This window comes from Megascapheus bottae, unplaced genomic scaffold, assembly GCF_031878675.1.
Source record: "Megascapheus bottae isolate mThoBot1 unplaced genomic scaffold, mThoBot2.hap1 HAP1_SCAFFOLD_139, whole genome shotgun sequence".
In the NCBI taxonomy this organism is placed as follows: Eukaryota; Metazoa; Chordata; class Mammalia; order Rodentia; family Geomyidae; genus Megascapheus; species Megascapheus bottae.
Window position 1 is genome coordinate 332,595 of NW_028327705.1, and position 22,425 is coordinate 355,019.

The 22,425-nt window shown below is 41.4% G+C and overlaps 2 long non-coding RNA genes across 2 annotated transcripts in view; both read right to left on the reverse strand.

Moving 5' to 3' along the window:
* Positions 1–3,765: 3,765 nt before the first annotated feature.
* On the reverse strand, positions 3,766–13,135 carry LOC150039487 (uncharacterized). The gene is made up of 3 exons (XR_016534359.1): positions 13,098–13,135; positions 11,128–11,243; positions 3,766–4,140 (listed from the first exon to the last, which is right to left on the reverse strand). It is a non-coding gene; the product is annotated as an uncharacterized LOC150039487 (long non-coding RNA).
* Positions 13,136–13,181: 46 nt separating this feature from the next.
* LOC150039488 (uncharacterized) overlaps positions 13,182–22,425 on the reverse strand; it is a 46,099-nt gene continuing 36,855 nt past the window's right edge. The window contains exons 2-4 of the long non-coding RNA XR_016534355.1: positions 19,889–20,137; positions 17,113–17,227; positions 13,182–13,262 (exon numbers count right to left, since the gene is read on the reverse strand). This is a non-coding gene — a long non-coding RNA (uncharacterized LOC150039488). The remainder of the gene's footprint in view (positions 13,263–17,112; positions 17,228–19,888; positions 20,138–22,425) is intronic.

Below are 22,425 nucleotides of genomic sequence, written 5' to 3' on the forward strand. Positions count from 1 at the left end.
TTTGGACATAACTGTCTCTCACACTTTCCTGCAGGATCTGGCTTCTCACTGCAGTCCTCAGAGCTCTACTACCTTGAGGAGCTAGGATTACAGGCATGAACAACAATGGCTCAAAAACATTTAAAACAGACCTAACAGCCTCCTCGCCCCCCAGAATCTCAATAAAAACGGCTCCTTTTCCGTTTCCCATCTTGAAGATCACTCCTCCCAATATGTCACAAGCTACCGAACACACAAGTCCATACAAAAATTTGAGAAAAAAGGGAACTAGGAATCTGCTAGACCCATCGTTGTCATTACGAAAGGGATGTACAGTCTTCCATTCCTTGGCAAGTGTACTCAGTTTTACAACTTCCAAATTATATGTAAGCATAATTTGCCCTTATAAAACACAGCTCCTCCCCGACTCCCACCAGGGACTTTATCGGTAACCACAGCAACAGCCCAGGTGCAGTAACAGAGCCAGCAATTCTATAAAGGTAGAGAGCCCAGAGGAAACAAGATGGAAAAGTTCTGGAATGCCCCACGAGCCTGGGACTGCCCAGGAGTCATCCATCCTCACTTTGTTCTGGCCAAGAGAGGCGGGAACATTCACATCTGTTTCACCAGGTAAAATGAGCCTCTACTAGTAGCAAAATCCTTCTGCCTGATAGCAGAGCCTCAGATCCATCAATGTACTTTAGCTAAAAGAAATGGTCAGTTTCAGGACCTAAATCTCTAAAATCATTGGTTGACCCTGGAAAACAAAGCCCTATGTGTTTCAGTTTGCTTTTTCAATGGGATGAGATATTGCTTTCCATCTTTCTCTGGGTTTCTGTTTCAGTCTGTCCCTGTCTATCACTGACTCTTTCCTTCTCTCCCTCTCAATAACAAATGTATGTACACACGCACTGGCAGAAGGGAGGAGGAACAGGGAAAAGCTATGATGAAATTCCCATTACCTGATCACAAGACACACTGCTAGTGCTTTACAAATAATATTTTCCAAGTGCAGCAGCCATGCTCTGGTGTGTATGTGTCAGTCTCTACATCTCTATGTACGTGCACATACATAACTACACAGAGATTTAGCAACTCTCCTAAATTACAATAACTGTCAGAACTAGACATATTCAAGTTTTATGGCTACAGGAATTTCTTTTTAAGATGCTCTTATTCAAAAGAATATCAAGAACTGAGCAGAGGCAATAAATTAATAATGACTTTTATGGCAATTTGACTAGCATTCTAAGCACACCACTGTTGGTGAAGAGAATAAACAGGATATCACTTCTGATGAGACTCGGGACCAGACATGCAACAGACATGTCCGTGGGTCATGGCTGTGCTGGCCCCTGGGAAGGGTCTGTGACTACACATGGATATCCTCTTCCTGCAGGCACACACTGATTATTGGAAGACATTAAGGAAGAAGAAGCCCTTGAGGACACAGTTACATTTTTTTAAATGCCCAAAAATAAGGTATTAGAAAGGATTCTCCACTAAACACACACACACAGAAATCATTTTTTACCTTGTGGTGAGGATCTCGTGACCTCCACCTTGGTACTGTCCTTTGTTCTGACAGAGTGACAGCCATTTGTTATGCATCCCTCATAGGGCTTGACTCTCAGCTTCACCTCGTTTACACTGGCGACTCTGACCACTCAACCAGTTCAGTTTCCAGCTCTATTACTGATGTCTAATGGAAACTCTGCTCCACAGAATTGGAGAGCACATCGCTCCTACACTTGGACAGTTCCTTCCAGATCAACTCAGTCAGGTCAGGGTGTGGCACTTGACACTTGCCATGGCCTGCTCTATTCTGCTTCATCACGACACTTCAGTAACAGGATGTTAAGTGGGAATCTTCTTTTGATTCAGTACATCAGCTACACCGCTCAAGTTGAGAACCTGGTAGTAAAGAAGAGATCCCCAAGAATTAAAACCAATCAAGAGGCCAGCAAAGAAATTCCTTTAGGGTTGGAAAGCTGATTCAGTTTTGAGGTCTACATGGTTTTGAAATCTGTAGAATTTTTAAAACCTAAGTATATAATTTTGAGAATATTTTTAGAAATTTTATTGTCGGGATAATGTATAGAGGAGTTACAGTTACATTTGTCAGGTAATAGGCATATTACTTCTTGGATACTGATACTCCTCATGTTTTTGTCCCTGTTTCCCTCATCCCACTCCCTCCCAATCATCTTGTCTTCCCATCTTCCCTTCCCTATTTCAAATAAACATACATACAATATACCAGGTATGAGATTTTATTTTGGAATGAGGAAAATGTTTTGGGATAATATAGTGGTGGTATTTCCATAAACTCTGTGAATAGTGTTTTGAAATATTGAATTATATCCTTTAAAAGATGAATTTTCCAAAAGTGAAACTAAATTCAATAAAAATGTGTAATCTCAGTCTAATCATAAGAAAATGGTAAAGAAACACAAACTGAGAGTTTTATATTATAAAAGAAGTCTGAATGGGGCTAGGAATTTGGCCTAGTGGTAAGAGTGCTTGCCTAGCATGTAATGAAGACCCGATTCCTTGGTACCACATACTTAGAAGAAAGCTGGAAGTGGTGCTCTGGCTCAAGTGGTAGATCTCTAGCCTTGAGATCAGGAGGCTGAGATCTCAGGATAGCAGTTCAATGCCAGCCCAGGCACTGAATATTAGGAGACTCTTATCTCTAATCAATCACTAGAAAATAGGAAGTAGGGCTGTGGCTCCAGGGTAAGATGGTAGCCTTGAGCTGAAGAGCTCAAGGACAGCACCCAGGCCCAGAGTTCAAGTCCCATGACCCACCAAAAAAAAGGAAAGTAAGAAAAAGGGAAAAAAAGGTAAAAAGAAACAAACAAAAAATAATGACACAAACCTGCAATCAAGCTATAGAATGTGGCTATAGTAAAACTAATGTTGCTTTTTTGTTGTTTAAATTCATCACCAAATTTCACGTAGCCATTACATCTGTCTTGAACATCTTCTTGAAAACATTTTTCCCTCATCCTTTTTCTTCTCCCTTCTCCTCCATCACAGTTTCTCAACTCTACCCCTAAACTTCAGGAGCTTGTTCACTCCAGGAGGAATGAGCACACCTTTACATAAGAATTCCCAGGTCCTGTCTACATCTCTCCTATCTCTTTATACTGGCTGCCATTGTCAACTTTCCAAATTCACATCTCAACTTCCAACTTCAACCTATATTCATGCACTTCTTTTATCAGACAGTTATATCTCTCAAATCAAACTCCACCTTCCCCTCAATTCCAAATAAATTATCTCTACAGCCTTCCCCATTACAGTAAGTATCAGACATTGGCTCAGCTGCTGGTAGCGTCAAATAGAATCCCACTTTTCATCTCTAAGATTAGCCATCAATAAACCTTGGATTTTTACATTCTGGAAATTGCTCCTGAAGCTGTTATGAGAGTTAACTGAAATACAGGAGCAAAAGTCACATTTGCCTACAAAAGGTGACTTTATTCTATTTCATTTCCATGGGATCATCTGCATGGGCCTTTTAATGTTTTCTTCCCTTCCACAAAACAGGCCTCTACATAGTCCTTGCAAACTATTAAAGAATTTGATCTTCTCTTTATCTCCCTTTGCAAAATTCACTGCCTTCTCTCCATGATCAATGCAAACCATGCTCTTTGTTCACTTACATCTCTATTCAAGGCCCCTGGGTACTTTCTACCAGATTTAAGGACTTTATGAAACTCCATACCTCCCCCTTCTAAAGAAAATCAAGACTGGTACTGTGCAAAAATACAGCCTCCGCTTTCTAAATAGATTCCTAGAATTTCCCAAGTCCCCAAGCTTTGTGAAACAATTCCCTGAGACTATTTTCATTTAGGGGCCTAGTAAAATAGTCCTTGCTGATAATACATTGAAAAGACACTTGCATGTCCTTATTAAGAGTATTAATAGGCATCATCCAGATCAGTAACATGTCTGCTGGCCATTGTCCAGGCTGTTTATGGTTGTATTCATCATCCAGCAGAGTGCTTGCCTCCACACAGACTTAGCCCTGAGGCTGCCAGTTCATTTCAGAAGCTAGAACTGCTGACTCTGCAGGTTGCAGTAGCAGCTTTGGAATAACTTTCTGGTAAAGCCAAAAAGGAGAGCTTCCATGTTCATTCTACAGCTAGAGCCCTATAAAAACAAAAAACAAAAACAAAAATAACATTAAGGAAGACAGAATCACGTCATCTGCAAAGAGGGATAGTTTTATTTCCTCTTTCCCTCCTTGGATCCCCTTTATGCTTGCTTCTTGCCTTATTGCACTGGCTAGGAATTCTAGTACTATGTTAAAGAGGAGTGGAAAGAGTGGGCATCCTTGTCTCGTTCCGGATTTTAGAGGGAATGGCTTTAGATTTTCACCATTAAGTGTAATACTAGCAGTAGGTTTCTCATACACAGCCTTTATTACATTGAGGAATGTTCCATGGATTCCTAGTTTCTCCAGAGCTTTTAACATAAAGGGGTGTTGGAACTTGTCAAATGCCTTTTCTGCATCTCTTTAGACAATCATGTGATTTTTGTCCTTGCTCCGGTTGATGTGTTGAATTATATTAATTGATTTGCGTATGTTGAACCAGATTTGCCTCCCCGTGATGAATCCAGTTTGACCATAGTGTATAATTTTTTTGATGAGTTGTTGTAGACGGTTGGCCAGTATTTTGTTGAGAAGTTTTGCATCGATGTTCATCAAAGATATAGGTCTATAGTTCTCTTTCTTTGATGAATCTCTGTCTGGTTTGGGGATGAGGGTTATACTGGCTTCATAGAATGAGTTTGGTAAGGAACCTTCATTTTCAATTTCGTTGAAGAGCTGGAGGAGTATTGGTGTGAGCTCTGCTTTGAAGACCTTATAGAATTCAGCTGTGAATCCATCTGGCCCTGGGCTTTCCTTAGGTGGAAGTTCTCTAATTGCCATTTCTATTTCAGAGCTTGAATTAGGCCTGTTGAGTTGGCTTAGTTCTTCTTGGTTCAGTGTGGGTATGTTAATATTGGCTAGGAATTCATCCATTTCATCTAGATTCTCAAATTTGTTGGCATAAAGGTTTGAGAAGTATTCCCTCATGATATTCTGGATCTTGGTAATTTATGTCGTGATATTACCATTTTGATCTGCGATTTTGTTTATTTCGGTATGCTCTCTTCTTTTTTGGTAAGATTTGCTAAGGGATTGTCAATTTTGTTAATTCTTTCAAAGAACCAACTCCTTGTTTTGTTGATTCTTTCTATAGTTTTTTTTGGATTCCAAATCATTTAATTCTGCTTTGATTTTACTAATTTGCTTTCTTCTACTGGGATTAGGGTTGGTTTGTTGCTCTTTTTCCAGGATGTTAAGGTGAGACATTAACTTGTTGGTTTGCAATTTTCCCACTTGTTGTTGTAGGCACTCAGCGCTATAAATTTTCCTCTGAGTACTGCCTTTGCTGTGTCCCAAAGGAGTTGGTATTTTGTGTGCTCCTTACTGTTAAATTTCATAAACTGTTGGATTTCTGTTCTGATCTCTTCGATGACCCATTGGTGATTCAACAATGTGTTGTTCAGTCTCCATAAGTTACAGGGTTTTCGTTGGTGAAGATGTGTGTTCAGTTCCAATTTGATGCCTTTGTGGTCTGAGAGTGTGCATGGAATAATTTCAGTGTTTCTGAATCTGTCCAGGTTTGTTTTATGGCCTAAGATGTGATCTATTTTGGAAAATGTTCCATGTGCTGCTGAGAAAAACGTATATTGTGTTGTTGCTGGGTGGAATGTTCTGCAGATGTCTGTTAGATCTAGTTGGTCTATATATTTGTTCAGTTCTAAGGTTTCTCTGTTGAGTTTTTGCCTTGTTGATCTGTCCATAGGTGAGAGTGGTGTGTTAAAGTCACCAAAAATCACTGTATTTGGATCTATGTATGGTTTCAGTGTAAGTAAAGTTTGCTTGATGAAGTTTGGAGCTCCAGGATTGGGTGTGTAAATATTTAGGATCGTTATGTCTTCCTGGAGGAAAGATCCCTTTAGTAGTATGTAGTAACCTTCTTTGTCTTTTTTTTTTTTACTAATTTTAGTTTGAAGTCTATTTTATCTGATATGAGGATGGTAACTCCAGCCTGTTTATGGGAGCCATTAGCTTGATAGAGTTTATTCCAACCTCTCACTTTCAAAAGATGCTTGTTTTTTTGGGTAAGATGTGTCTCTTGAAGACAGCAGAACGATGGCTCTTGCTTTTTAATCCAACTAGACAGCATATGCCATTTAATTGGAGAGTTGAGTCCATTGACATTGAGAGTTAGGATTGAGAGATATTTATTAGGTCTTACCATTTTTAAAAACTTTTATTTGGGCCTGTGTCTTGACAGTTCTTGTGGTCCTTAGATGGTATGCTGTTTAGGTGCCATTTCTTTCCCTATATTGCCTTTATTTTGGTTTTCTATGTATAGAAGATCTTTGAGAATTCTCTGTAGTGTTGGTTTTGTTGCGACATATTGTTGCAGCTTTTCCCTGGAATGGAATGTTTTTATTGTTCCCTCAATTATGAATGAGAGCTTAGCTGGGTACAGGATTCTTGGTTGGTAGTTATTTGACTTAAGGGCATGACATATATGCTTCCAGTCACTTCTTGCTTGCAGGGTCTCTGCTGAGAAATCTGGGGTTATTCTGGTTGGTTTTCCTTTATAGGTTACTGAACCCTTTTCCCTGGCTGCCTTTAGGATCCTTTTTTTGGTTTCTATTGATCCAGTTCAGATTACGATGTGGCGGTGGGATGTTCTTTTCTGGTCAGGTCTGTTTTGGGTTCTAAAAGCTTCTTGTATCTGGATGGGCCTGACCTTCTGGATGTTTGGGAAATTCTCTGAGATGATTCCCTGAAGTATATTTCCAATACCATTGACCTCTTTCTCCACGCCCTCCTCAATACCAATTAGCCTTAAATTAGGCTTCCTAATTGTATCTTGGACCTCCTGAAGCGCTCTCTCATTTTCCCTAGATTTGGATTGACTCATTTTCTGTTCTTTCTCTAGAATAACTAAATTATCTTCAGCCCTGGAAATTCTCTCCTCTGCATTGTCTAACCTGCTATCAAAGCTATCTACTTTATTTTTCATCTCCCTTGCTTCTAATTGCTCATTTTTGATGCCTTGCATCTCTTCTTTTAGATCATGTATGGATTTCTTTAGCTCCTTGATTTCCATTTGAGTGGTTAACTCAGTAGCTTTACTTTCTTTGAACATTTGCTGGAGTTCAGTCACCGTTTTATTTGTGGATTCTATGAATTCATCCATCTTTCTTTGAAAAACCTTTATTATGGCCTCCTTTATGGCTTCTTCTTTTTCACTTATCACCTTGCTTATGTTTTCCTCTTGTTCAGCTATGGCTTCCTCCCTTATATCTTTCTTTACATTTTCACATTTTTCATTAATGATGTTTATCAATTGCATTTGTATAGCACTTGGAAGACTCTCCTCTAGGTTTGCCAGTGACTGTTCCATTGTCTGTTTACATTGGGTGGGGGATGTTGTTTCTTGATTTGACATTTTTCTGAGTTTCTTGTTCTGCCCATTTGAAAATGGGAGCATGATTAATACTAAACACTATTATAGTTTTTCAGATATAACCAACCTAGACCTCTGTAGCTGGCAGACTCTAGATGTTCACAAGTTTTGACTGGTGTTATCACTCTTTCTTTTTGTGCAGTTACCGACCAGTCTAATAAGCCACTGATAAGTGATTTATACCCAAAACAATAAGCCTCTCAATCCAATCTCTATTGTCTTTAAGTCCCTCTGAGCCTAGAGAATAATTAAACACCAAGATATACAGAGTTGCTCAACAGCCATCAAGTGTAAATCCATGCAGTATAAGAGTTGAAAGACGAACAGAGGTCCAGAGATAGAAAAATAGAATGAGAGAGGTCAGGGGGTAAGTAGGTAGCGTATTTGAGTACAAAGTTTGGAAAGTATTAGAATAAAACTTATGTGTTGCTGCACGACTAGCTCTTACCCAACCAGTGGCCTCACAGTGGACCATGGGACAGCTCTGCGAGCTTCTGTCTGAGCGCAGTTGGCGGATGTTTTCCTGTGCTGCTTCCAGGGGCGGCCCCAAGCCAAGGGTCTGGGGGTTGAGAGTTTCAGGGGCTCTCAGCAGGACCAGCAGGAGACCCTTCTGTTCCCAGGGGCAGGGCCCAGCTGGGGACGTGGGCTCCAAGGGCGGAGCCGGGCCTTTTTGGTTCTCAGAAGGGGAGCTTAGCTGCTGGTCGGCCCTTCAGATCCCTGCTGTGTTTCCACTGCTTTGTCAGAGTCTGTGACTGTGGGGGGGGGCCCCTCGGTGGTGTCTTGCTCAGGATTCCCAGCTGGAGGATGCCCCGCTCAGGAATTGAGGGGGGGCAGATGCTAGCTCCTATTTTCCCGCACCCCCTACCCACTGTTGTAAGGCAGGGTCCCAACGCCCTCCACTCTCCACATCCAGTGGCCTGGGAGAGGAGCCTGGTGGGCGGGTGGGAGCTGGGACAGCTCCGCCTCCCCTGGTGGGGTGCTGAGTCTTAGGGTCGGCCCGCATGTCAGTCTCCAGTCAGAGGGCTGGGGGTTGAGCCCGTTGGGCGGGTGGGAGCTGGGACAGCCCCGCCTCCCTTGGTGGGGTGCTGGGTCTTATGGGTAGCCGCCTGTCAATCTCCAGTCAATGGCCTGAGGGAGGGGGCTGTTGAGGGAAGGGACAGGATTCTAAATTCCTTGCCCCCCTGCCCCCACCATTCTTTTTCGGGCGGGGTGTTGGGATCTGAGTTAAGTTCTAATGCTTGGCACCCTCTCTGCTTTCCCGATGTGTTTGGGGACGCGCTGTATTACTCACGCCTCTGCGTCCATCTGCGGGTGCTCCACGGTGGTGGGGAGTCTTTCACTCCCCTCGGAACTCCGCCGCCGCCTGTGTTCCACGTCTGGGTTCTGCTGCTTCCACCGTTCGCTGGCCCGGTTCTGAGCTGGTTTCTGCAGCTGTTGGGCTCCCAGCCTGGCTTCCTCCACTGCCGCCACTTTTCATGGATTAGATCCGGCGCCCTCCGCCGCTTTCCCAGCGTGGAGCAGGCACCATAGCAAAGATATGGAACCAACCTAGATGTCCCTCAGTTGATGAGTGGATCAACAAGTTGTGGTATTTGTACACAATGGAATTTTATGCTGCTGTCAGAAAGAATGACATCGCCCCATTTGTTAGGAAATGGAAAGACTTAGAAAAAATCATATTAAGTGAAGTAAGCCAGACTCAAAGGAACTTAGGCTCAGTGGTTTCCCTCATTCGTCATAATCAGTAGAAACCTTGGGCTCTACTAGCAGAGATTTGCAATAGAGCAAAATCTTGATACATAAGGACATATAATGTGAAGCTAATTGAAAGGACCTCCAGGATATTGAAACAAAAGCCATATAATGAATGATTGTTGTCCTTAATGTACTATGTTGTCTCTCATCTCATTTGCTGTCCCTTGGTTATCTCATATTGGTATAGTATCTCACTTTGTTATCTGATATATTGAACTTATTTGTATTTGGATATTTGAAATTTGATAGGGAAGGGGGGAAAACCAAGACGGGTGGGGGGTATGGGAGGGAGGGAAATGGGTACCAAGACATGTGAAAGGGTATCAATGTATGTGAATTAATGCACCTTCTATCTGGCAAATATCATGTAACCCTTTTACTAATTACAATAAAAAATAAAATTTAAAAAAAAAACATTAAGGAAGACTGAAATGGTTCGCAAGAGTATAAGCAAAGCATATTAAAAACAATAAAAATGGGACCATCATAAACTCTAACTTGGTAGCATCCAAATTTCCTTCTAGAAAAGCCATACTCAGCACATGGTAAGTAAGCAAATCAACTTCCCACAAGCCAAGAATGTGTCTCCAGAGAAAACCCATGGGAACTAAGCTTTCCTCTATCTGTTTCATTGTCAATAAAAATAGAGTGTACAGTAAGGGTCATTTGGGATTCTTCTTCTAGTAGGTGGATGTGCTGTGAACACAGATTGTAGATTTGGATGTACCACATATGCTTACTTAGCTCTGAACTTATCCAACTGTATATATTAAGTATTGAGTGTTTGTGTGTCATTCTGCCTATAAGTCATTTGAAAATATGTAAAAAAATGAAGTGTACCTAACTAGTCATGTAAAAGGTCTAGGGGCAGGCTCTAGTGTGAAACTGTGGTGAGCCCAACATACTCCATCATATCTGACATGCCAGTAGATCCAGCATATCCCACCCACACAAAAGAAATACCCAGGGTAGACATACCTGGATATAAAGATGGAAAGAAGGAAAGAGAAGGAAAATCAGTCCATTTTTGAAGGAACAGAAAATAAACTATCCTTTAAAATAAGAATCAGAATACAAACTACAGGGCTGGGAGCATGGCCTAGTGGTAGAATGCTTGCCTAACATGCATGAAGACCAGGGTTCAATGCCTCAGTACCAAATACATAGAAAAGGCTAGAAGAGTTGCTAGGGGCTCAAGTGCTAGAGCTCTGAGCCTTGAGAAAGCCCAAGGACAGTGCTCAGTCCCTGAGTACAAGCCCCAGAATTGGCAACAACAACAAAAGAAATACAAATGACATTGCAGATTTCCATTTACAAACATGAGAGCAAAAGCAGAGTTGACCAAACTGTACAATCCTGTATTCTTAAGGGGCATTATCACCAAAATGAAGGAGAAAAAGAGTTTCTGGCAAAAATAAAAATAAGAAAATGACATAGGTCAGAAACTCAATTCTACACAGATAAAGACAAAAACAAACATTTGGGAGGGTACTAAGATTTAAACTCAGAGCTTCCACATTTGCTCAGCTTGCTGCTTAGCTGGTGTTCTTCCACTTGAATCATATCTGCTCTTTTGGGGGACATAGAATCTCACTGTTTTTTCTGCCTGGCCTGACTTTGAACTGCAACCACAGCTCCTAAAATGCTAAAACTATAAGTGTGAGAAACCAGTGCAGTATATTTTCTGATTCTTATTTGATCAGAGAGGTTAACAGTTTATTCAAAATGATAGCAGTAACATAAAGAGTATTTGTAACTGTGGATGAGCAAAATGAATAACAGCAATGTTATAATAGAAGGGGGGTATTTACTTCTTTTTGTTATGAAATTCCCAACCTACCTCTGGAACAGTGCAGTATCATTTAAAAGTGGCTCAAGTTAGTTACTGACACACTAATCTCTTATTTCCTACAATCTTGGCTTCCATAGGTTTAATTACCCATAGTCAGCTGAAGCCTAAAAGACATTAAACTGGAAATTTCAGAAATAAACCATTCATAAAGTTTTAATTGCATGCCACTCTCAGTAAATACGATGATACCGATATCATTTTATTCTGTTCCACCTAAGACCTGAATCCTTCTTTGGTCAAATAAAACCATAATCTAGATTTTATATGCCCATTAGTCCTTCAGAAGCCTTCTCAGAGGTCACCTCACTTATGGTAACCTTACAAAACCTGTGTATAAGGTTTAGTGTTATTAACAATTTTAGGCATCTATTGGGTGTATTGGAACATACCTTCTTATGGGTAAAGGTAAACTATGATATTACACACTAAGGTCTATTTTTTTAACCTTTACATCCAAGTACTTTCCAAACTAATAGCCTTCTTTCTCAACCCAGAACATTAGAATACAGAAATGAACAATAATAGAGAAATAAGTACCTAAGATGTAGGATCACTTTAGTGATTGTTTCCTGGGTGACAGTGGAAAAGACAGGCTAGAAAGGCACTGACTCCAGCCATATACTGCCTTCACAGTTAACCAAGCACTTCAATTTCGCACTAGCCTTCCCCCAAATCCACTGGAATGCAGTTTATCTAACTTTATATCTCCCTCACATACTCCCATCAGTCAAATGAAAGCCATAGGCAGACACCTTAAATAACCCCCAATTCCTGTATGCCCCATCCAGAGTCAGGGTAGAATGACTTTAGTCTTTTTTTTTAGTGCCATGAATTAACAGCATTAATTCCTAGCTACAGTCAACCCTTTGTGCACAAGGCTTCTGTCCTTCACACATACTCGTAAATGTAGCTCTCCTCTGGTGTATCATAATTTTTCCCCTTTCTAGTGGACATTCAAAAGCACAATGTCATTTCTCTCTTATTAAAAAAAATGCTTGACTCCGAACCCAAATTCCATTTACTACCAAAGTTCTCTTTATAAAGAAATGAATTTGATGAATTACATTAACTTACTGGTTCAATTTCTCTTGCTCTGTTTTGCTCTGGACACTGTGTGATCAGGTTTTACAATTCTGCCACTCTTATCAGAATCTCTAGAAAGCTCTACATTACCAGACCAATAGATATTCCAGTCTTCATATGCTTAGCCTTCAATTTTTATTTGCACATAATCCTATAAAGGCCTATATAATGCAATTAATTTATATAATATGACTATGCCAATGATTCTTATATTTATAGTTCCAGCTAAGGCTTCCACTTGGACTTCCAGACATCTTCATCCATCCAATCACCACTAAATCTCAACTTGGTTGGCTAAGAGGCAGATCACACATAACAAGAATAAAGCCCCCCCTACTATTTCTACCATCCTAAACTTTCTAGAGCCTTCAATGAAATTAATAGTGATTTCATCTTTCCAAGAGTTTAACCCATAATCATTTTTATCTTTCATTTCCAGATTTAATCTATCAACATCAAGAAAGCCTTCCTTCCCTTACCTACTGAAAACTGACTTTCCATCTTGTTTGTTTGTTTCAAATATATCTACCTCCTTCATAATGCAGGTTCCACAAGGTAGAACATTTTTGTTTCAATTTTCCTTTGCACCATCCCCAAGATATCATCCAGTATATAAAAACTGGAAAAAATTCTAAGAAATGACAAATATTTTCGAATTAATATTTAATCATTTGTTTTCTACTCCTCCATATATAGCCTTCTACTCCTTTAACCTGTCTGATAAAAATTTCTTGGCCTTTTTCTGGAGATTGAAGGCCTCTTTTGCATTGCAAACCATTGAAAGTGGACAGCTTCATACAATCCAATTAGTGACCCCTGATTTTCACAGGAAACCCATCATAGATGGGTTGCAATTCTCCATGAAAAACGTTTACCTTCCGGGAAGCTGCTGCTTTTGATGTGGCATTCCAGGAAGGTGTTAGAACAGCCTGTGTACCTCTGGTGTTTCAGAAACTTCCCAAATTCTTTTGCGTTCAGTGATTATCCCAAATTATTTAAATTGGTTCCCAGTCATCTTTGATGCAACTCTGGAATCTTTTCTGAATGTAAGAAAATCACACAAATAGCACAGAGAGAAGATTACAGAATCAGTACTTCCCAGGGAAATTCTATCAGAACCAAATAGCAGGTGTTTGAGTTGAATTTGAAGCTCCACAGCCACACTTCTATTGTACCTTTACCCACAGCTCATAGATGAGTACATAAAAGTTCACAATAATTGCTCATAAAAAATTCTCCACCCAAATGAGGAGCAAGTAAGGCAATCACCGAAGTTAATGTAATTATACAATCAAAATTTTATTAATATGTCCTCATTTCCATTCCCCAGTTGTCCCATATCATTTTATCACGCTGTATTATTCTCCTTGCTTCTCCTGTTTTGCAAGCAAAGGAAATGTCAAGTTAAGATACATCCATTCAGGGGGACCAAAAATAGCCATTTCTCACTTCCCATGATGCTTTCTGTTGTCATCTGTCATTGAGCCTGCCTCCTGTATGAAGTGTTATTCTTCTGCACTTAGTAGAGTCTTTTTCTGCCAGAGGCCTCAGAAAACTAGGTTCCAACACACACACACACACACACACACACACACACACACACACACACACACACACACACACACACATTCCTTAAATACAAAGATATTTTCAGTAAGTGTTCTAGTATGTAGATGTGGGATTCCCTCAGAGAGGTCTGAGGAGTCATAGGTATGGAACACTCTAGTAACTATTTCCCTTTGACCAAGGCCAATGTCACCATCTGTGTGACATATGTCACACTAGAGCTGCATACTAGTAAATTTTCAGCCCCTTTCCAGGAATGCTGTAGGGAAGAAATCGTTTTGAATTTGAGTTACACATTAACAGATTTTCACTAAATATAAAATCTTAAGTAGTTTTATCATCCCTATTTAAATTTCTGAATAGGCATAATTTGGTCACTGAATTTCCTATAATAAAAGAAAATGCACAGTATGCTCAGTGGAATAAGACAGATGAAAACGAATGAACACTGTATGATATCACTTGTACATGAAATTCAATAAAGTTAATTTCATAGAAACTGAGTAGAATGGTGGAACTACCATGGTGGTACTACCAGAGAAAGTGAGATATTGATCATGGGTAAAAAGTTTTAGTAGGGGGGCTGGGAGTTTGGTCTAGTGGTAGAGTGCTTGCCTAGTATGCACAAAGACCTGGGTTGTAGAAAAAAGCTGGAAATGTTGCTGAGACTCAAGTGGTAGAGCTGTGATCTTGAGAAAGCCCAAGGATAGGGCTCAGGCCCTGAGATCAAGCCCAGGACTGACAAAAAAAAAGTTTTAGTAGGACTTGAAGAACAAGCTACAATATGAGCTATTGAAGTACTCTGTGACCACAATTAATAATACTGTACAATTCAAAATTGCCCAAAGAATTGATTTTTAACATTTTCTTCACAAAAATGGTGAGTTAGAAAGGTGATGGATATATCAGTTACCTCTATTGAATATTTCCATACTGTATAGACAGATCAAATATTATGTTGTACTCTATAAATTTGCATAAGTAATGCCAATAGGAAGGAAGGAGGGAAGAAAGGAAGGAAAGAAGGAAGAAGGAAGGAAAGAAGGAAGGAAGGAAGGAAGGGGGAAGGAAGGAAGGAAAGAAGGAAAGAAGGAAGGAAAGAAGGAGGAAAGAGAGAGGGAGCATTTCTAGAATGTACATAGCTGATCCAAGAAACAATCTCTTTTCCAAATGTCTGAAATTCTCCACTCTACTAAAGCTTTCCTTCCATGCTATCCATGCTGTACACTCCAAGCTTTGTTATCACTACTAGTAACTACTTTACCACCGAGCAATCTCCAATACATGGATCCTCTTTATCGAGCCTCCACCTGCTGTCGTTCCCGCATACTGTTTATGATATTGCCCCCCTGCCATTCAATGATGTGATTGGGACCAGGAATCCTTCCTGTGACTTCCCTCAAGTCTTCCCTTCCCTTCTTGCCAAGCTGGGAGCCAATTGCAGAACATACTAACCTAAAAGTTTCATAAACACCCTCCCTCTTTTCATTGTCCTCTTGGCGAAAAACACTACATGTATCTTCTGCTGTCACTAAACTAAACTAGATGCCAGTAAGCTATAATTTTGGTCCAAATACAGACCACTGCCAGGTTTTATAAATGAAGTTTTATTGGAATAAAACAACATTCATTCATTTCTGTATTATCTATTTCATGCAATAATGGCTGTGTTAAATACTGGGACCAAAACTGTGGTCCACAAAGTTAAAAGTACTTTATGTGTGTACTGAATACATTTGTGAAACTCTGAGTTAAATTATTCCTTAAATCCAGATTTGCCAACCATTCTTAGCTTTGATTTATAAACTCAAGACTCTAATCAACACCCAACTCTCTAGCTCACATCTGTATTCCTGACTACTTAGGAAGCTTAGATCTAAGGATCCAAGTTTGATGTCAGCCTAGATAATCATGACTATCATGCCTCAGTTTCTTAACTCTAATTAATCAGCAAAATTTGGAACTAAAGACATGGCTCAAGGATAGAATGCCAGCCAGGAATAAAACAGAAAACCAAGCATATGAGGGCCTGAGTTCAAGCTCCAGTAATGACAAATATGTTCGGATGCATATTCAGGCATGTATAACACTGACACACGGACAGACAGGCAGACACACACACACACACACACACACACACACACACACACAGAGAGAGAGAGATAGAGACAGAGAGACAGACAGATAGAGACAGAGAGACAGAGACAGAGAAAAAGGTAAATCAGAGGTCTTAAAGCCAAAGCATGGGAATGCCTTTTGGAATTTCTCTCCTTGCACTCTCCCTATTTACCTTTGCTAAGCTGTGTTTCAGTATTTCATTATGTTCTGTTTTGTATTCTGTATTTATTTGAGACCAAGCCTTGCCATGTAGCCCAGACTGGCCTTCAATTCACCATGTTGTCTAGGCATGCCTTAAGTTCTCTGTCTTCCTGACTCAGATTCCTGAGAGTAGAAGTATATATTACCATACTTCACTTTTGCTGATTTTTCCCCTATAAACGGTCACAGCAATGTTCTCATCTCATTTGCCCATTGAGTGTGATTTTAACAAGTCTTCCACAACAACTAATATCTAGATGCCCTCTCTTTGTATGAGAACATGCATGTATGGACTTCACAAGTAGAATGTGACCACAGTGGTGCTTCCTGAAGCAAGTCATGAAAGAAATTACAGGTGTCCTTGGTTCTCTCATTCTCAGAGCCCAGCTGCCAAGCTGTTAGGAAATCTAAGCAACCCGTGGAGTGTCTCACAGAAAGCTGCCTATATAGAAAAGGAACAGAACCCCTGGCTTTCTACCCAGCCAAGCTCCCAGCCAATAGCCAAGAGTATCTTACCATCTGTACATCTCAGAAGTAGAATATCCATGCTAGGTACCAGTGGCTTACCCTTAACGACTCAGAGAACTGTGGTTCAAAGCCAACCTAAGCAGAAAAGTCCATGAGACTCTTATCCCCAATTAAACATCAAAAATGGCAGAAATGGACTGTTACTCAAGCAGTAGAATGATAGCCTTGAGCAAAAACGCTCAAGCATAGTGCCCATACCCTGAGTTCAAGTCCCAAGACCTGTACACAAAAATAAATGAAGTAGAAAAGCCAGTTCTGCTCCAGTTTGCCCATTACACAAACTACAAATTTTTGACGTATAAAATTACAGCTATTTTGGATTTCAGTTTTTTAAGATTAGAAGATTGGGTATATACAAAATGGTAAGACCCAACATAATTCACAAGATTCATTACATTTGATGTGCACCTTATACAGATAATCTGAAAATAATTTTATATAGTATTTGACTGGGTCTGCAATTTGACTATGACTCACCAATTGGGTGTGGAATTTTCCACTTGCAGTCATGTCAGCATTCAATATGTTTCAGATTTTGGAGTGTTTCTGAGTTCAGGTTTGGTGGCTGTTCATCCTGCACCGTTCTGAGTGACTATGGGGGAGGGAAAGGGCGCTCATTTGTTACACATGGCACAAAACAAACCAAAACAGCAGCCATCTGGTCTTTTCCTCTCTAGGCCTAGCTTTCTTATCATACAGACGAGGTGGTGCGTCCTTTGACTCCTCTCTCAATCATCATGGGACAGTTCTGGCCTCTCACCTCACTCAGAGTCAATATGCTATTTGTCTTTCAGCTTCTGAACTAAGCACCACTACTAGGTCATTTCTGTTCCTGACATGTATTATTTTAGGCCCACACCCAGCTTCATGACCTCCTTGGGAAGCCAAGTGTGGGAAGCCATACTCTCATAGGCCCATACCTAAAGTGGTGGGTTGTCTAGTTTCAGATGCACTTAAGATTGATGCTGTTGAAAGCATAGGCTGAGAAGGAAAGGACAGGTCTCCAAAATTTGATAGTTTCTCTGTATGAATTATTAGTGCCAAGGCAAACTGTGACACAGTCAGTCATCAGTAATGGGTGACGGGTTGGCAGCACAGCATACATAGAATCCAATGTGAGTCAGAGCAGGGTTGTAAGCAAGGCAGTAAGTAAATGCTTGAGAAAAACTCATCAAAACAACAACATTCTACTAGTAATCGGTCCTTGAAAGAGGGTCTTGAGTGTCAATCACTATCTCTGGCAGTAATTTCTGAGGTCATTCTCTTGGTAACTTGTCATATTTAGGAACTCAATCAAATAGATTGCTGTAGTAAAGCAAATTATGTCTTAGTCACCACATCTTCTTTAACACATGCACAAATTTCCCCCATGTCTCTTTATGTCTCTCTTATTCCTGTCTCTCTGTCTCTATCTCTCTCTGAAATGTGCATACATGGATATTTACACATGCATGTGTGTGTGTGTGTGTGTGTGTGTGCTTGTATGTGTGAGAAAGCAGATCCTATGTCACCACCTGGCTGAGCCAAATATAAGAAAGACAGTTCATACTGATCTTCCACCTCCAAAATGTGGAGACAACTGGACAATGTGTAATGCAGATTTTACCATTTATCAGCTATGTGACCTTTGGTTAGTCACTAAATCCTTCTGAGCATCTGTGTCTTAATTTACAAATGAGACTTATATTAGACAGAGTATGACAAGACTGTATGGTGTGTGTGTGTGTGTGTGTGTGTGTGTGTGTGTGTGCTCACACATGAGTGCATGCAGGTCCTTGGGCTTGAACTTAAAATCTCGTGCTATCCATGAACTTTTTTTGCTCAAGGCTAATGTTCTACCACTTGAGCCACAACTTCATTCCCAGCTCTTTGTTTAGAGATGAGAGTCTCATGGATTTTTCTACCAGAGCTGGCTTTGAACCATTTTTCATTCTCTTGAGTAGCTAGATTATAGGCCTAAACCACTGGCACCCAGATGAACTTATTTTTGTTTTTATGACTAAATAAAATCACAAGGAAAGTATCAAGTATTTCTAGTGAATGGTTCATACATGTTGAATTTCCTTCCTCTGCTGGACAAAACAGCCTGGTCTAGGACTGCTGTACTAAGCCATTTGTCCCCACATTTTATTTAAAGTTTAACCTAGCATATCCTAACTTTCAGGTTTAATCTAATTAGTCACTTCTAGTCTGTAGCTTTAGGAGTCCTGACACCATGCTAAAAACACTCATCAGAAATTTTCTCCCTTACTTTGGCCATTAGTTGCTTTCTCATTTTATCACCAACAAAATCACATTTTCTTCCTTAGCCCTGTCGAAAGCAACAAGCTTACCACTGAGATGCTTGGTCTACATCCTGCAAAGCAATCCTGCCCCAGAGCCAGGGCCTGATTTAACATGGTGCCAGTGGCTCTCTTAATGAAAGGCAGGTGGCAAGGCCTTCAGAGATTCTGTCACAGTGGGAGCACAGCAGGAAACAGATTGGGTTAATTCTCTATGTGCCTCCTGATTTGCCAAGCTTTCAAGCATAGCAAAACTGAAAATAGCCTACTTTCTCACATTTTCACATAGGCATTCCCTTCTAAATCATCTCTCCCCGGCCCCCCCCCCCACCGAATGCCTCATCTTTAGGGATATATATTGTTAGCTAAGACAGGAAGTATTCTGGGAAAAACCTTCTCTGTGTTATGAATTCTGATAAATTCTACAGGTTTGAACAGGCTATCCTACTATAGGTTATCTTTGTACACAAAGGACAACTCTGTCTTAAAGAAAATGCCACAGAGGAAATGAACATGGGGGTAAAAACTCAACAAGGAAACCATCTTACCAAAGAAGCCCCAATGTGGTAGTTCACAACTTTAACCCCAGCTACACTGGCTGGCAGAGATAAGCAAACCACAGTCTAGGATAGCTCTGAGAAAAAACTGCATGACATTATCTGAAAAATAGTACAAAAAGGCACCAAGGACATAGCCTTGATGGAAGAAACACCTTACTAGCAAGCAAGAGTGCTGAGTTCAAACCTCAGTACTACAAAAACAGAAAAAGAAAGAGAAGGGGGAAGGGAAAAAGGGAAGGAAGGAGGAAAAAATGAAAAAGGGAGGAAGGGTTACAGTAAACCAGAATAGAACTATGCTTTGTATATGGCATTATTCAGGACTCAAGAAGCTTCTTTATGAAGAAGCTCATTAACTCAGCCTTAGACAGGAATGGGATGCAAAGATCAGCCCTGATGGAACCCTGCTCTTACGGAATCCTTCACCAAGGAGGTTAAAATAGGACAAGTGCCAGGATCGTCAGGACAAGTTTGGAAAGTCCCCTCTGGAAGACTTTTCCACCACTGCTCTCCCAGCTGAGTTTGGTTCTGCTTCTGACAGCCTTCATTCAGAAAAAGTCCCAGGTCTGCCTGTCCACAGCCAATCATCTGTATCGAGGGTTGCTCAGTTCCAACTCAGATCCAACACTCAAGGGAGTCCCATACTCAGGTTTCCTGGAGTCCCTGCAAAAGCCCAGAGAAGCAGCTGGTGTTAGAGGAGGAGGGATCTTGGACTTAATTATCTTGGGACTTTGTGGAAGTCCTGCTCTGGGCTGACATCCTCCTATTCCAGCTCTGTTCACAGGAAGAAGGCTGGCAGTGATCCCTAGTTCCGGTTCCAGTCTTACCCATCCTTGCTTACTTGTCACACATAGTCTGGGTGGACCCCTTTTTTCTTGGTTCTCACCTAAGGCTTCCATTCTGCAAATTTGGGTCTTACTTTTTCTGATTAATGAAATTAAAAGGTGGAGAGCGCGGAGGTAACGGACTGCGGCCTGCTTCCCCGGGGCCCTTGGGGCCTGGCGGCCCCAGGCCAGAGGCTGAGCGGAGGGCCCTGGGGGCCGGTCCACACCCAGCCGTCCTCCCGCAGGCTCAGGGGCACTCGTAGCAGCGAGCTCTCCGCATCCCCGCGCCCCCCTACCCCAGGCCCCACGATGACTTGAAGGCAGCGGTGGCTTCTCGGAGCCCGGGCTCCATCTTGCCAGGCCCAGACACAGGCTTCACCTGGCTGCCTAGGACGTGGCGCCCTTGAGTGGTGGCGGACGGGCATGGCGCAGCAAAGCCAGAAGAATGGCGGAGGCTTTGTGGGGCTGGAGGATGGAGACCTTAGGCGGCCTGGGAAGCTCACCGCGGAGCCCGCCGGTCCGGAGCCTGGGGTGACCTCCCTGCCCTGCCACCAGGACCGACTAAGACCCTAACAGTCCTGGAAGGTGAGTGGAGCCCCGGATGCCAGCAGGTGCAATGGTTGGTGGCCCCGGCGGTTGGGCTGGTGCCACCGGAGAAACGGTGGTGACGACCACGGGTGCCCACGGAAGCCCGCGAAGACTTACTGGCTGGTTCTAGGCCTGTGTATATAATATGAAAAGGCTGCTCTCAACCTCCCCCAACCTTCAAAAGACGACTTTTAGTCCTTCTGGACTTTGCAGACGTGAAGAGGTTGCCGACGTTTGACACAGTAGAGGTAGAAAGTCACCCTTGCTGTCAGGGCCCATTTTCTGTAAAAACCATAGAAATGTCTTCTGGAAGTGACTTTGAATGGCGATGGTAGACCACCTCTAGGCGAGAACCAGAGCGACACTCCATCCGCGTTTGTTTTGTGGATGGAGGACGTGGAACAGAAGAGAAGAAGAGGCTATCGACCAATACGATCCAGTGACAGTCACGGATCTGTGTGCATCTCATTTCCCTCGCTGTATATAGAGTCGACTGTGCTTAAGTATCTTTTATGTTCTGAAGTGCCTGATGTATTTTTAAAGTAGGAGTAGGGGAATAACACATTGTGTAAACGTCTGTCTTATAAGCCTTGTGGAATGCATGGAGTGGGGGGAAGGGGGGGATGGTCCAACGCTTGAGTTGTAGGCATGGTGCTTTGTAGGCCCTGGTTCCAAGGAGAAAGAAATGTAAAGAGGGCCACACCAGTGCTTACAGTGAAGAGTCACATTGTCCCATTTTGTTCTAATTTCTTGTGTATATAGTGTATATAAAGGACAAAGAGGTCCTAAAGTACATCTAGGCTTTCTAGATGTTAAAGAGGTTGCCAGTGTATGACAAAAATAGTTAGTAGACTTTGTATGTTTTGTGTTAAATCCCTAAAAAAGGTCTTCTGAAAATTTGAGCATTCTAGCATACTGGGTAGGTGGACAAAGGTTCTAGAATGCTCATATTTTGAAGACACTTTTCAGATTATAATTTGTTACATATGTGCAGTCAATGAAGCCTGCTATGTATATAGTGGACGAACTGAGTCCTTACTTGAAAACATCTAGTCTGTCTAGATGTTTAGAAGTGCCCAACGTATGTTGTCTTTAAGGAATGGAATGGGGAAACCACCATGTCATTCTGTGAGCAGAATGACATGTACTGCCTGTACTCATTCATTGGTTTGGAGGAGGTGGAAGGGAGCAATTGTGAAAGGTCATATGCTAGTGTGTTCATACCTGGACATCCTCAGGTGCCATTTTTCTATAGTGTGCATTTTGTTTTGCTGTGTATATAGTGTATATATAATGGACAAATAAAGTCCAAATTTTGCAGCATCTAGTCTCTAGATGTTAAAGAGGTTGCCAGTGTATGACAAAGTAGTAAAATTAGCACATTTTGTGTACTTTGTGTTGCATTGTCATAGGAAGCTTTCTCTCTACAAATGACATTTAGATATGAATTTAACTATCTCTAAGCATTACATATACCTGTACTTGTCCACTGGAAAGAAGGAATTGAGGGAATGGCCCAGGGCCAAAATGGCCATATTT